Source organism: Canis lupus, chromosome 25 (genome assembly GCF_003254725.2).
Source record: "Canis lupus dingo isolate Sandy chromosome 25, ASM325472v2, whole genome shotgun sequence".
NCBI lineage: Eukaryota > Metazoa > Chordata > Mammalia > Carnivora > Canidae > Canis > Canis lupus.
The window spans coordinates 37,965,985-37,982,485 of record NC_064267.1 but is presented as its reverse complement, the minus strand read 5'-3'; the positions used below and the strand labels follow the sequence as shown (position 1 = coordinate 37,982,485).

The 16,501-nt window shown below is 40.6% G+C and overlaps 1 long non-coding RNA gene across 20 annotated transcripts in view; it reads right to left on the bottom strand.

The window, feature by feature from the left end:
* Window positions 1–4,389: 4,389 nt before the first annotated feature.
* The window catches only part of LOC112669807 (uncharacterized), a 63,490-nt gene continuing 51,378 nt past the window's right edge, over window positions 4,390–16,501 (bottom strand). For 18 of the 20 annotated variants that reach the window (XR_003142559.3, XR_003142556.3, XR_004818408.2 and 15 more), the window contains 2 exons: window positions 8,407–8,520; window positions 7,236–8,047 (listed from right to left, as the gene is read on the bottom strand). This is a non-coding gene — a long non-coding RNA (uncharacterized LOC112669807). The other 2 variants (XR_004818391.2, XR_004818442.2) reach the window with 2 other exon arrangements.

Sequence of the window (16,501 nt, the reverse complement as noted above, 5' to 3'; positions counted from 1 at the left end):
GTCACTCTCCCGAAGCCATACTGCCACTAAGTGATTAATGCCTACTCATACCATTCATTGCACTGTTCTGTGGCCTCCCAAGCCACAGAAATCATGGTCATGTGTTCATACACCCTAAAAGAAGTCCACCTCTATTCTCTATGCACTAGCTGGTCAGAGAGGAAGAACACAGTGTTCCCTGTTTTTGATGATATTTTGAAATGCCATGGAGAGTCCAATTCCAGACTGACTCCAGCTCAAAGGATCTCAAAGAGTTGCATATGTCCCCAGAATTTCCAAGCCACACTTAGGTATACTGGCCAGGGAGGCAGCTCCAGAGGCATCTCAGATTCATTAGGATGATCTAGGAAATGAAAGCAAGATGCCACTTCAGATGCCACTTCAGATGCCTGAGTGTGAACTCACTCAGGAAAATATCCTAGATGCTGAGCACATCAGGATAGCCAATATCGTTTTGTACTGGGCAGTCTTCAAGGAGGCCACAATAAGAGACTCAAGATGGGTCATCTTCTGCAGCTTTTCTCACCTTCCAAGCTGAGGGGCTGTAAACACACAGTTAGCGTTACCAGGAATACTCACACTTGCTCGTAGAAACATGGCTTTCAAATTCCTAAAGATATAGTATAGCTTTATATCAACAGCGATGTGCCTCCATGAAAGCCTGCCATTCAAGGACACATGGTTGCCACATAGTCCTTCCCAGAAAGTCCATTCCTTTTGTCTTCAAGCAATCTTAATTTAGCACCCACTAAATAGTGTGTCCGTGCTGGGATTGCTGCCATGAACTGTACAGGCTGGTCCCTGCTGGGCTAGCATTTACATTATGGTTGGGGAAGTAGACAAAGAGATTTACCAAGCAAGCAAGCAATGAAAAAACTACATAGAATAAATACTTATTTTTAAAAGATTTCATTTATTCATGAGAGGCAGACAGAGAGAGGCAGAGACACAGGCAGAGGGAGAAGCAGGCTCCCTGTGGGGAACCTGATGTGGGACTCGATCCCAGGACCCCAGGATCACAACCTGAGCCAAAGCAGATGCTCAACCACTGAGCCACCCAGATGCCCCAATAAATACTTATTTTAATTAGTGTTGAGAAGAAAATCCACTGAATGCTGAATAGAGAATAATTAGGTCCCACTTTTATGAACTAAGGTTGAAGGGTGAGGTAGAGCCAGCTTTTGAAGAAATGGGAAAAGAGCATCCAGGGAGAGGGAAGAATAAATTATATTCCTAGCTCAAGTGGGTGCAGTCACCCCCAGTCGCAAACTCCCAGGAACCACTTTCCACTACCAGTGTCTCCATGGTCTTTCATGAGGGAAGAATGAACATTATGCAAAATGGCCCTTGAATATGATCTTTTTGAGATCTCAGACCACAATCTTCATATATACATCTCAACCCTGTGAGGAAGACAGCTCAGTAGAGTGTGAAGACTTGAATGTCTTCAAAACCCAGGCCCTGGCCCCAGCACTGCCCTTCTCCAGGTGTGCCCTAGTTAACTGTGCTTCCAATCATTTAACCAGTCTGGGCTTCTATAAACTGGAGGCGTCAGATCATAAAGTCCCTTTCATCGCTCATGCAGCTTATAATTAACTGGCAATTGCAAAGTTGTACCATCCCTTAATCTTTTTTATTATATCACATAAAACATACTATATTATATAGTTTTATTCCATATTATTGGCTTTTAGAAGCTTACCCTTGTGGTTTTTCAAATGGATACAATACGGGGCCATTCCAAATGTCCTCTCACCCCAAACATCCGAACGAAGAAAATGAATTTTCCATAAATGTCCTACCTTACACTTGCCCGTTATAATTTGTCCTTAATAGTGAGTTGACCTCTCATTTCCCACATTTTTAATTCCATGTGGCGTTTTGTATCTTTTATCTTTAGTTCTGTTTGTGCGTGCTCAAAATGTCTCCTTTAGAATTTCCTTTTTACATAATTTTCCTTTCTCTCCAGGTAGACTGCACCACCTGTTACTAGAGGACTCCAGGAAAGTTGATTCCAAACCTGGCCCAGCAGCACACTGCATGGGCACAGGGGTTTCTCCGCAAAATTTAAAGGCAAATTCCACTAAGATATCATAATTCCCACTGAATGACTCAAGCATTCCAAACTAGGGCAGATTTTTGTCCTAAAAAAAAAAGCAAATCCTGTAATTCCATTTATATTAAGTCCAAAACAAGCAAAATATAGCTGTAGCGTCAGAAGTCAAGAGAGCAATTACCTCTGGGGAGGCAGACAGGGTAGCGATTGGGATGGGGGACATGCTGGGCTTCTGGGCACCAGTAATGGTCCACTGCTTAACCTGAGGGGTGTTTACTGGCATGTCTGTTTTGATAACTCACCCAGTGCACATTGGTGATTTTTATACTTTCTTGTCTGTGTGTTATATTTTAATTTAAGGTTCATTAACAAAGAAGCCCAAACCGCTGGCTTAGCATCATATCCTAGGGTAGGTAATTTAGTGGTTAAGCGTGTAACTTATGGAGCTCTGGGTTCCCTCATTTTATTGCTACACACCTTTCCTTGTCTGTAAAATGGTAACGATGATTGGACCTACCTTGTTGCCCTAAGTACAGGAAGTGCCCTTAAATAATGCCAGGGCCATTGAGGGCCGTATTTTTTTTTTTTTTTAATTTTGAAAAGCACTTGATAGCATTTACCATGTAATCAACCTCCTTCCAGGTGGCTTCCAGCCACCAGGACACAGCACCCCCACCCCCAATATACAAACACACACCCCAATCTTCTCCTCAGCTCTTGTACTGGAGAAGTTGGCCTTCAAGATGACAGCCTGTTCCGGAAGCTTTCCTTTTCCCAAAACTTTGTAGTAGACCGACTGCACCACATCGATGACAGGAGCAGCTCCTGTCTCGTTTCTGGGAACATTTGCCCATGTCTGCTCCCTGGCCAAAGGCCACAGTTTATCAAAGTTTAACAATCAGACAGAGGCTCTGATTCCTCTCTAAGTGGTGTTGCCTCATACCAGCCTTTCCAAAGTACCCTGGGTAATATTTGTTGAAGTGGACCCTGTGGTGATGCATGCCACCAGCATTACCTGGGCCTCCTGGGTGCTTTTGATGCCTGCCCGTGAGGCCATGGCCATGGCTCACGTGGCCCAGAAATTTCCAGGTTCCTCCATCTGGATGGCATGTTGGCAGCCCAGACAAAAGAGAGGGAGGGCAGTATTTACATATTATTTCTCCTATAAACAAAATATGACTAGAGTCCTGAATAGACTTTCAGAATGCAACCTTCCCAAAGCTCAGAGCCTAAGATATCCTGAGGGCCCAGATCCAGCCTACATGGCCCTGTGATCCCCAACCCAGGTAAATCTCACCATTATTCACCCAGTCACTAAAGCCCAAAACCTAAGGCTCATTTGGGAAGCCTCATTGTGCTTTGATGGAAGAGGAAGGAATCCCCAAATCCCTTGCCTTGCCCTACAAAGTCCTGTGTGTGCTATCACCTTGGTCTGCTCTCAACTTCTTGGAGCCCCAAATTTTACAGATAAAGACAGCAGGGCACAAAGGGGCTGAGAAACTCGCTGCCAGGGCTACAGGGCTAGTGAGCAGCAGAGGCAGGATTGGAACAGACTCCAGGCAGCACTCTTCATCCTCAAGCTAAGAACCCCCTGTTCTTCCTGCCCCACCCCCGCCCTGCCCCTGGTCTTCCCCTGGACTTCTTGTGTAGTTCCTTTATTCTTTTTTTTTTTAGTTCCTTTATTCTTACCCCTAAGATCCCAGTTGAAATGTCATTCTGTCAGCCAGGTTTGCCCCCGGACCTCCCACCATTATTCTCAGCCCTTTCTTCGTTTCCTTTGCGATCTTTATGCTGATATGCAATCATTTGGTCAGTCCAGTTGTTTTTCCCTGTTTTCCTCATTAGTTCCTAAGCCCCATGAGGGCAGGCAGTGTGTCTGCCTTGTTCTCTACCATTTCTCTGTTTCCTGGGACAGAGTGGTGTTCAAAAAAGACTAGATAAATAAAGGGTGAGCGATTTCCACACTGGATGATTGTTACTCTCTACAAGGGGGGGTTAGCCCAATATTTAACTCATTGGTTTTTATATACTTTGAGGTATTACTAGTTAATGTTCAGGATGCCTGGGTGGCTCAGAGGTTGAGCGCCTCCCTTCAGCCCAGGGTGTGATCCTAGAGTCCCAGGATCGAGTCCCATGTCAGGCTCCCTGCATGGAGCCTGCTTCTCCCTCTGCCTCTGTCTCTGCCTCTCTGCGTGTGTGTGTCTCTCATGAATAAATAAATAAAATCTTTTAAAAAAAATAGTAAGAGTTCTAAGTGGTGAGCGGATTTTTTTCATTCCTATTTTATAATCTTTTTGAATGTGCACTCATTCAAAACACTCAAGAAAACGAAGTTCCATGGCCTCATGAAATTTACATTCTAATGAAGAGAATCAGACAACGGACATTTTCTTAACAGCAGGAGTCTTCTTTACAATCTGCCTTCAAAGATGAAATCATTTGAGGTCAAAGATATTTGAAAACATTATAGGTTTTCCTCCATTAGCTCCCAGGAAGGGAGTTGAATCTCACCAGAATTAACACAGGATACCAGATGAAAACTTAAGAGAACTAGGCTGAAGGAAAGGAGAGAAAGCAGAAATCATTATTCAAGGAAGGAATGAACGAACCATCATAAATTAATCCAACCAGAGCCATTGTAATCCCGTTCAAAATTCCTTTTGAACTCCACATCCAGTGAGAATCTGATGGTAAGACATAAAGGAAGTGAGACTTGAGAAGTGTCTCCAGGATAGGTCATTCAGGGGAGATGGGGGGAGTGCTACTGGGAAACTGGATGGGAAATGAGAAATGCAGAGTCCTGAGAAAGGTGAAGAAATGCCAGCTGGGATAACAAATAGTGTTGTCTGCTCTCAGGCATGTTTGGGTAGGAAGGAGAGTGGAGAGGTGATAGTAGCATCCAAGATTCTGTCTAAGTCAGCTATGGCTGAATAATAAGTCATCCCAAAATTGTGTGGCTTGAAATAGCAGTAATGTGTTACTTTTTACAATACTGTGAGATGGCTGGGTTGTTCTTTTTTTTTAAGATTTATTTATTTGAAAGAGAAAGAGAGCACACGAGCTGAGGATAGGGACAGAGAGAGAGAGAGAATCCCAAGCAGACTCCCCACTGCACATGGAGCCCTACACAAGGCTCAATTCCACGACCCTGAGATCATAACCTGAGCTGAAATCAAGAGTCAGACATTTAACCAACTGAGCCACCCAGGCATCCCAAAGCTGGGCAATTCTTCTGATGTCTTGCCAGGGCTTTCTCATGCTCTGCACTCGGCTGAAAGGCATTCTGGGCTAGAAGGTCCAAGATGACTTTACTCAAATGCCAGGCAGTTGGTATAGCTGTCCAGTAGGGTGCCTTACTTTCCCTCTCTGTGGCATCTTGTCCTCCAACACGGAGACAACTGCTTCCCTAGCTGGTGGTCTTAGGGTGTATCCTGAAAGAACACAGAGGAAGCTAAGATTTAGGCAATAGAACTCTCACTGTGTCATTTCTGCCACATTCCTTTGGTCAAGGCAAGTCTCAAGGCCAGCCTAGAATCAAGGGGAGGGCAGATCAATCTCACCTCTTGAGAGGAGCTACAAATCTGGAGACTAGGCTTTTCAGTTTATCATACCATTTGTCAAAATTAACAATTATCTTCAAACTCTACTAGATTGCTGAGTGAAAGTTAACTCTGCACTACTTGGTACAATCTTCCATGATTCCAAGTTTGAGTAGAGGCAGCCTGCGAATAGTTGGACAATCGGTGAACAATAACGAGGTCATGGTAATGTTGGGGCTGAAACTTATGAACATCAGAGGAACTTACCATGATTCCTGAGAAACTAAGCATACATCTGAGAAAACTGCCTCATTTAAAATAGGGATACTCATCCCTTAATTAACAAAAATCCTTTCAAGAATGCTCTGGTTTTTTTTAATTCTCTAACTATGTACGGCGATAAATGTTAACTAGACTTACTGTGGTGATCATTTTGCAACAAATACAAATATCAAATTACTGTATCATACACCTGAAGCTAATATAATGTTGTAGGTCAATCATACTTCAAGGACATCTGGGTGGCTCAGTGGTTGAGCATCTGCCTTTGGCTCAGGGTGTGATCCCAATCTCGGAATCGAGTCCCACACTGGGCTCCTTGCGAGAGGCCTGCTCCTCCCTCTGCTGTGTCTCTGCCTCTTTCTGTGTGTCTCTCATGAATAAATAAATAAAATCTTTTTTAAAAATCATACTTCAATGAAAAAATAAAAATAAATGTTTTAAAAAGAATGTAACAGTAGCTATTGTTATTAATGCTATGTATAATCACCTTTCTTTAAAGTGATTTTTCTAGAAACATTATTGGCTGTGATGTGCTTCTCCTACTTCAATAACTGAACTCTTCATAACTTAAAAGAAAAAGCAAAGACTCTGAATAATAATATCATGTTTACTTTTGTGAGTAAGCCTAAATCCCTCCTTTATAAAATGAATACAAACAGCTGTCTGCCATTTAAGTTCCTTTCGAAAGCATAATGCTATTTGGTTGGGCCTTGCCAGGTTATATTTGTTTTGCCTTTAAGCAAAATGAGCTCTGCATATGTTCCCAAAGCTCAATGTGCTCAGTTGTTTATAAAGTGCCCTCTTGGAACAATCCTGTGCAATGCCTCTCATCCCGAATCAGTACAAACAATATGCCATCTCTGATTACTGATTTCTCAAATATATATATAGAAGCAGAAAAATATTAATTAAGAATCATTTCCAATGGTTCCTTGGATTCAAACCTTTCGAGAGACTAGATGATTTTGTTAAATTAATTCATTCCTATAGGTCACTGGATTAACTCTGAATCTATGGAAAAGGGAACAGATTTGAGAAAAGTATCACTAATCTAGTGCTTTTATCTAAGAAGAGGTCTGATCTTAGATCTGTACTTCTCAATTTTAGCGAGCATCAGAATCACCGAAGAGTTTGTTAAAAGTCCAGATTCCTGGGCCCCACCCTAGAGATTCTAATTCAGTAGGTCTTGGGTAGAGCCTAAAAATGTACACTTCTAGCAATTTCTCAAGTGACACTGATGCTTCTAGTACATAGGCCACATATTGAGTAGGACTTTCCTAAATTACATCAGGTATGAAGAGTCTGCAAAAGAAAGTACACCTTTTTTTTAAGATTTTATTTTTATTCGAGAGAGAGAAAGAGCACAAGCAGGGGAGAGGAACAGAGGGAGAGGGAGAAGCAGACACCCTGCTGAGCAGGGAGCTGGACCCGGGACTCCATTCCAGGAGCCTGAGACCATGACCTGAGCCGAAGGCCGATGTTTAACTGAAAGTACACTTTTATCTTTCACCTCTGCCTAAAGGTGATACGCAACATGTTCTTTCAATCCAATAATCTGTGAATGCTCTTTAACTTGCTCTATGAAGAAGCTTAACTAGTTATTGCTAAAAGTAGATTCCACTGAAATTTGAATTTTGTTGTTGTTGTTACAAGTAGACCTTTCACACAGTTCTAGCAATGGTCTTTGGAATTGAAGTACCCAAATCACCTAAACAATAAAGGCAACCTCTTATATTGTCATTGTGGTAGACCGTTTAAAGGCCAGAAATTCCTCCCATCCCACACTGATTCTCACCCAGAACTGGAGTCTATCTTTCCACCTCCTGAGCTGAAGCTGGTCTTGTGATTTGCTTTAACCAATGGAATTTGCTGACGGTGACTTTATGCAAGTCCCAGCCCCTAGACGTCGAAAGGCTTTGCAGTTTCCACATTTGGCCTTTTGGAAAACTCTCCTGAAATTGCCACATGAGGAAGCTAGTGTAGCTTTAGTGGAGGATGAGAGACCATGGAGGAGAATCAAGGCACCGCAGCCCATGGCCAGATCCAAATGCCAGGTATGTGAGTAAGGCCATCTTGGACTTTGAGCCCAGTTCCCTTCTAGCTGAATGCCATCGCATGAATGAGCTCAGACAAAACCAACAGAGGATCTGCACAGCCAGCCCCTAGAAACCTAAAAAAAATAAGAGGTCATTGCTTTTAAGCAACTAAATTTTGTTGTTTTTTTTTTAATTTTTATTTATTTATGATAGTCACAGACAGAGAGAGAGAGAGGCAGAGACACAGGCAGAGGGAGAAGCAGGCTCCATGCACCAGGAGCCCGACGTGGGGTTCGATCCCGGGTCTCCAGGATCGCACCCTGGGCCAAAGGCAGGCGCTAAACCGCTGCACCACCCAGGGATCCCTTGTTGTGTTTTGTTAAGCAGCAATAATGAACTGACACAACCAACGTACATGTGTCAGTGAATCTGGGTAAGGAAGGATCCTGAGACTCTCTAGGACAGAAATAATAATATAATAATATAACCTCACCATCTACAGTGCCTGCAACAATATGAGAGTCCACATCAATGACTGGCAGCCCCCCACTCCTGGAGGCCTTGGCCTACCCTCATTCTTCTCTACGCAAAGAGAAAGTGCATTCATCTAAAAAAAAAAAAAAAAAAAAAAAGAAGCATTAATTATTCTATGTATGAAGGAGTAAATAACAATATAATCAAGCAAATGACCCTCTGCTTTTCCAGGTTCACCTTAAACTCAGACAATCTGAACAACTTGCTGAGAAGCACAGTACCTGATGGTGTGCAAAGAGAAGAGGAATTTCTCACCATGCAGTGAGGCAAAGCATTGACTTTGATAAAACAGAACCAAATTGTTCTGAAGTATAACCACTGATAACTCAGCTTTAACTCTTTCGAGACAAATGAGGAGGATTTGCACTGAAGTAACATCGTCCTCCATGTCCCTCACTCAGATGACCTGAATGAAGACACCCTGTAACATTAGCTTACCTTTCTAAAAACCCTTTACGATTCTTTAACTTTCCTTTTCAAGGGACTTTGTATTGTCCTCATTAAAAAAAAAAAAAAAAAACTGAATCTTACGTCCAGGTAAAAACTTGCCCAACATTTAATTGACAAACAAATCAGCATCCCTCAGGACTTCCATCACCCCAATTCAGTAGATCATAGCGAAGAGGTTGGAGGATTCTAATTGCAGAAGCAAAATCAGTAAGAAGGGTGTTTATTTAGATTTCATATTGCCCCATTTCCTCCAGTTTCATATCAGTGAGTCTGGGGTAAAAACCCCCAATCTGCACTTTTAACAACCATCGCAAGTGGCCCTTGAACCAGTTTTTGGAAAACACTGGAGGAGTTTAAAAACACAGTATTGGAACAGCCTAGATCCAGCCCCTGCTCTGCCACTCGCTGGCTGTTGGACTTTGGGCACATTTATTCCTCTGAGCCCCAGAATCTTCATCTATAAAACGGGGAGCATAATTTACTGACTTAGTTTGTTGGGGCTGCTATAACAAAACACCACACACAGGGTGGCTTAGTGATAGGGATTTATTGTCTCACAGATCTGGGGGCCTCAAGTCCCTGATCGAGGTGTCAGCAGCATTGGTTCCTTCTGAGGCCTGTGAGGGACAGTCAGTTCCATGCCTGTCTCCTAGCTCCTGGTGGTTTGCCGTCAATCTTTGACATTCCTTGGCTTGTGGATCTCTGCCTTCATCTCCATCTCCCTCCACAGATGTCTGCATTTAAATTTTCCCCTTTTTATAAGCACACTAGTCATATTGGATTAGGGACCCACCCTACTCCAGCATGACCTCATCTTAACTAATGACATCTGCAATGACTTATTTCCGAATACAATCACAATCTTGGGCACTGCGTGTTAGGACTTCCACATAGGAATTTTAGAAGGACACAAATACCCATCTCTCAAGGTTGTACAGATTTTAAAGAGGAAAATGCAGGAAATGTCCTTAGCACACTGTCTGGCACTTATAAGCCCTAATAAATGATAGCCATTAACTCTGATTATATTCCACTGTCTCCCACAGCACTAGGAGTGTGTGTCTCCTTTCTACCTTCACTCTAGGTTGAGACATATAAATATCATTTTAAGAAAAGAATTGGCCTTTTCAAAATGTTTTTATATGTTAGAAAGAGAAATGATCTGCTATGTTTTCTGAATTTTACGGAGTGTAAGAAATAGAACAATTATGCAAATCCTGCTAATGCACTCAGGGTCTGAAAGTTTTGAGGAAACCAGGCCACTGCCTTGGTGCTTTCTTCTGCTGTAGAAGACAACTGCTTTTTTTTAAATGCTGCATTTAATTATATTACTTATGCTCCAGGGTACTAAGTCTTTTCTAATCTTTGCCTTTGTAGAAGTCTTTTCCAATTGTTCCAAGGTTTTATTTACTCATTTATACCTCGACTAATAGAATTGTTGAATCTCTTGGAAATTAAAAGTAATTTAAAGAGTTTATTGTTTAACTTAATTAAATTCTCCATGTCCTCCCATAATGTGGCGCTCCGTAGAAAGAAAAGACCCACTATTAAAAAGTAAGTCAATTCGTGCAAGAGCAATTCTCCAAGTAACAGTGTCTACTCTCATTATCTCCCAGCAAATTATCCACTCTGCAGATTATCTGCTGAAAATTAAACTCTTATCAAAGAGAGTAAGTGAGAGCTAAGGTACTTGCTCTGCCATGAACTCTTTGGTAACTTTTTGCCAAAGTCTGAAAGCTCTCAGATGCGGCATTCCTTGGCTGGTATGGTAGGGACTGATAACTGTCTAAAGCACTCAAGTTTTTCAAGAAGTTATAGAAACTTCCAGCGAGGGTCATCAGCATATGGTCAGAGCCTGACCTTTTGCAAGACTCAAAAAAATAGTCTCCAAACTCCTTGAAAATCATATTGGAGTTAATATCTGGTACGATAAAGAAAATTGGGTATGATTTATCTCCCTCCATAGTCCCTTAGTCACAGACCTGAGAAAGACAACTTAGAATCTTACCCCACCTTTGCAAATCCTTTATAGCTTTTAATGTTTATTCTAGGGATTGAATTGAATCCTGTATAGTAAAGTAAGGCACATTTTATTGTTCCCTCTTCCAAAAAAAACAGGTTCAAAAGCCCATTAGATTTTATCAGGTGGTAGGAGACATCTATTGTTTTAGCCTGGCTGACATCCAGCCCCATTTTGGAAGTCAGCACCTGGTCTTCTTTCAGGAACCTGTCCCTTCCCAACTCCTAGGCCACATGATTCGATGAGTTGATCCCATCCTCAACCATCCCCCAGGCTCTAGAAATGAACATGTGATTCAAATTAGCCAAAAGGTGCATTCCATTTTCTAGGCCACAACTACAGGTTCAGGGATGGGCCAGTGACCCAAGAAATTGCAAAGAACATCTTTATTAGAATGGTAGATTAGAACTGGGAAAGATGAAGTGTTTTCCCAGAAGGTGCTAAGCTGGCGTGATGCCATCTTTGTCACTACAAGGGAGAACCTGCCCAAGAATAAAGCAAACATGGAGAACCAGGAACTGAGACAAACATAATTAATGATGTTTAGCATCTGGATTTCACTGTCCCTAAAATGCCACTGCTTGACTTCTCAGATATGTGGGCAGATAATATATTCTCTTTTTGGCCAGGTTAAATAATATTTCTTTCATTTGACACTAAAATAGCCAAATTTCTCCACTATGTTTATTAACAATCATATATGTAAAGTTCCTAGTGATAACAAGCAGAGCCATAGATAGGAAACAGAGCCACTAAACTGTGATTTCCTTTTGAAACAATTTCCCTTGCTGCAGTCACATGATGACTTAATAAAATGTTAACAAATGTCCAAAACAAGCACACTCCGAGAAACCATGCAATTTTGTAAATCCGTTCATCTCTTTCCCTTTGTTCCTTCATGGTCTCAGCTCTGGTTCCCAGAAGCTGACCTTGAAACAAGGATTCATGTGCAAGGAATTGATTGAGGATGTGGGGAATGTGGTTAAGAGAAAGGAGGAAGCCCAGCCAGGTACAATCCCAGGCAGAGTCCAGAGACATGGGATCAGCCTGACCCTGCTGGCTTGCTCTGGAGGGTCATCTGCACCTCAGAGTGGTTCCCATTTGAAGCGGGAGTTGGGACCTCCGTACTCCTGCACCTGTCAGTCAGAGAGTAGAAATTCTGTGCACAGGCAAAGGCATCCGGTAGCCCAAGGGCAGACCTCTGAAAGAATCATAGACTGTTGGAGAACAAGCAGAGTGACAAAGAAGTGGATTCAAAGCAGTAAAAAGGAATGCAAAAATGTCTCAGCAGACCCCCAGTATGATCTATTATATTCACCCTACTTTTCTGCTACCAGTGGCTTTGGGCAGGTTTTTATACATTCCTACTTAAAATAACAGGGAGAAAGAATATGATGCAGGTTTTTCAATCACTGTTTTTAATTTTCTGTAATCAGTGTAATATCTAATCGTCATCAGGACTAAAAAGTCTGTCCCTAAACTAACTACAATAACCATTGTCAGTTGGGATTCAGAAATTCTATAGAACTCTCACAGCAAAAAGCCTGACTCTTCCATTCTCTGCTCCTCTGTCTAGGAACTTTAAACGCTATTTAAAAGTCCTTTAAATTCCTTGATTTTGATTCACAAAATGCTTTGGTGGCCTTAGAAGACTCAGACCTAATTTATGAACAGAGAATAGTTTTATGTTCTATTCTACTTTAACCTTTAATCCCTTTGCAGATTTGAAAAAGCATGTATTTTCATTCATCATAATACATTGTGCAGCCATGTATCAAAAAATATTAGCATATTTTATATCTACAGATATGCTTCACAATGGTCTGGAGGTAGACTATATAAACATGTATACAGAACTCCTGAACTTACGATGAGGTTAAGTCCAGATAAACCCATCATAAATGGAAACTGTCCTAAGTGGAAAATGCGTTTATACGCCTAACCTACCAAACATCATAACTTAGTGTAGATGATCTTAACGTGCGCAGAACACTCACATTAGCCTACACTTGGGCAAAATCATCTAACACAAAGGCTACTTTATAACAAAGGGTTGAATATCTCATGTAATTTATTGAACAAGTATTGAAAGTGAAAAACAGACTGGTGGTAGGGGTACAGAATGGCTGGAAGTGTTTTAGTTGCTGACCTTTGTGGTCATATGGCTGAGTGGGACCAGCAACTGGTAGCAACACAAGAATCATCACATATCAAAGATCAAAATTCAAAATATAAACTACACTTTCTAGTGAATGTGTACGGTTTCTATCATTGTAACTTTGAAAAAATTGTAAATCTGACCATCATAAGTCATGGAATGTCTACATATATATGTATATATTTATTCATACCCAAGCTTATCTTCTAAGAATAGCAGATAAGCACTAAAATCATATAACTGCCATGTTATATCCTTTTGTATCTATTGTTCATGGCATCTATTTATCAGTTCTTAACGTCATCCACATTCAATGAATTTGTGTTTACTGACTTAACTAATTCACTCTCAAAATACAAAGTTTGAAAGATTAGCCAATCTTTGCTAATTGCATCCTTGATTTACCAAAAAAATGTTCTGCGTATTTTCAGCCACTGAAATAATGCCTGAGTTCTTCCACCTTCTTTAAACGTGTTATAGAGCCTATGAATCATTTTGCTCTCAAGTTATAAATATCTGAAAATATGAGATAGTTGATAGGAATGCTAATAGATTTCTAGGAACATCTCTGACCACATCAGTAACCATTTCTTGCTGCTTTGCACTTCAGTTAGAAGGCAGCTTCCAATCATTATACTCTATTGCAAAAGGAGCCAGGCACAACCATGGGGGTCAGGATAACAAGAGAGTAAAGAGAGGGATTCATGTCTTCTTTTGAAAAGCTTCTCTCTAGATAAATCTTGCCCGAATGAAAAGAAGCAAGTAGACTTTGTTGATCTCTGATTCCTGAAAGCGGAGAGAGGGAGGAAAGACCTTTGCAAGGGTGTGAGATGGGTATCAAATTAGAGTCTCATTCTTTCGCCAAGTGATTAGCCTTAATACTCATGGAATACTGAAGTTAGGGTCTGAGTCTCACGTTGCCAACAGAAATGAACTCTTTTATAACCAACTAGAAGTTTTTTGAGAGAAAGCACGTGTGAGGGGTGGGGGATAGAGGGAGACATAGAGAGAACCTTAAGTAGGCTCTACACCTAGCACAGAGTCTGACACAGGGCTCAATCTCATGACTCATATCATGACCTGAGCCGAAATCAAGAGTCAGACTCTTAACCGACCAAGTCACCCAGGTGCCCATTAATGAACTAGAACCTATATAAAAACTTGAAACAAACAAAAGAATTAACTCTTTACTTGAAAACAAACAATTCACAATCAACTGACCATCTTTTCTAAAACTTACAGAGGATTTCTAAGGGGACTCTTTTCCAGAAAAAAAGAAAATTATGTCATTCTCCGAATACTAATACACTTTTTCTCTTTGTTACTTTCTTTTGTGCATGCACATTCACACTTGTTTATGTCAATATCATAGTACTATTAAAAGACAAATGTGCTGGCATAACACTTTAGCTTCAGGGCAATCAGTGGGCAATCCTCTTTTACTGGACCAATAAAAAAGTTTCTATAAAAAAAAGTCAGTACACTAGAAAACATTCATGCCAATTCTCCTCACTTCCATACAAAAGTTGAAGTTTTCCAGACTTCTTGATTCCTTAAGCCCACAATAACTGCTCCTTCTTAACCTTCTACCCTCACCCCACTGCCACTGAGCAAATACCAATAGGCTGTTAAGCACTCAGGAGAAATATAAAATGCTTTCCTCATTTCTCCGTTTTGCCAAAACTAAAATAAAGTAAAATAGAATTATATATACTGAATTATACATACCTATATAGCTATATATTTTTCTCTAGTTGCCGGTCAGGGCCAAATGCCATTGGGTTTCCACGTGTGTTCTTAGTCCGGCCTACCAAGTGACTATCAATTTGTGATCGGACCACCACATTTGACGAGCTGTTCTGGGCAAAGTTAACCCATTAACCCATACTGAGGCACCTGCATTCATTCCTCAGATCCTGAAGACAACCCCAGGTGCTTCTCAAGTCAAAACTGTCAGGTTATTCTTGTGGGCATCCTCCAAAAACACAGTCACAAGAAAATAATTTGCCAGCCAAATTGCAGTAGAAGGCAAATCTCAGGAAAATATGCAGCTAGTTGACAACTACATCGGATGCTAGAAGCCAGGAACTCAAACTTGATCAGACTGGGGTATGGCCCTGGTCTGCCCTGTGACATAAAGGTCTTTGCAACATGAAACATTCTGGATTGATGCAGATGCTACTGTCCATTAGGAGAGAGAATTACCTTAGTCATAAGAATGTACTCCACTCTAATTGAGTTCTGAACCTTACACTTCTGTGGGTAGAGCCTATATAATAAAATAAAAGATATTTTTTAAGTTTGGGGGTTGCATGTGTATGACATCATGCATTTTTTGTCTTAAACCATTATTTGATTGGTCAAGCGATGTTACCATGCTACCTAGGTTAGTTGAGTAGTCTTAGAGCAAAAATAGTGCCATGTGTCACATGCAGGGTGATGTGTATGTATGTATGTATTTGCTTGTTAGGCTCAATTTGTCAGTCCTTTCATAAGTACTAAATACTAAATTTATAACTATTTTCCTTTTTCTAAAAGACAACATCACAACACAACCAACCCATCATGTTTTTCATAACTTCAAATGCCTAGCAAATCCTAAGCGATTTCATCCCCAAAGGATAATGTTTGAAATTTCAGGTTGATAATCGTTCCATTCAACATTCTTTAAGATCAACAGAGACAAAAAAAAAAAAAAAAGATCAACAGAGACAATTTCAGATTATTTTTGAACGATACTTTCCTTTGTTTACCTGGCCTTATAAGGAATATAATGAGGGGGAAATATATGTCAACATGTTACTTCAGTTGCAATAATAATTAGTTCCTTAAAACTACACACAGTTCAGATCCTTGATGCAAAAAGTACTTCTCTGTGCATCTTGTTCAATGTAAGTCAGTGGTCCAGTATTTCTGTGTTTAGCCAGAGAATATTCTTTTCTTCCTGGTTATCTACATCTGTATCCTGAGTTTTAAAAGCTGTATCTTTCAAGTCAACCTCACATCCTGCTTTTAGAGTTTCAGAGTTGTACTTCACTCATGCTCTAACTCTTGCTTACTAATTTTATGCCTGACTCCTAAAATTGATGGTCTGGAAAGAGCAGCCAACTAAGATCCAATCAGCTTTCAGCTCACTTTCAATGAGGAACCAAAAAGCTATTCCAAAACATAACATCTTAAAAAGAAAGGTAATTTTTTTTCCTTTTCTTGAATCCATTTGTTTTCCATTCATTTCTTGAATGGCACTATTTTTTGCAGTTTTCTAAACATATTGACAGTAAATAGTAGAGAAGTGACACTAACTACAAAGCTTCATTACATATCTATTACAAATTTATTAAAGGTTCACATATATTAAAAGATTAAATGACTTCAACATTTGATTATTGGCTTGTTCACTAGATGTAAATTGTACTGCTCTGACTT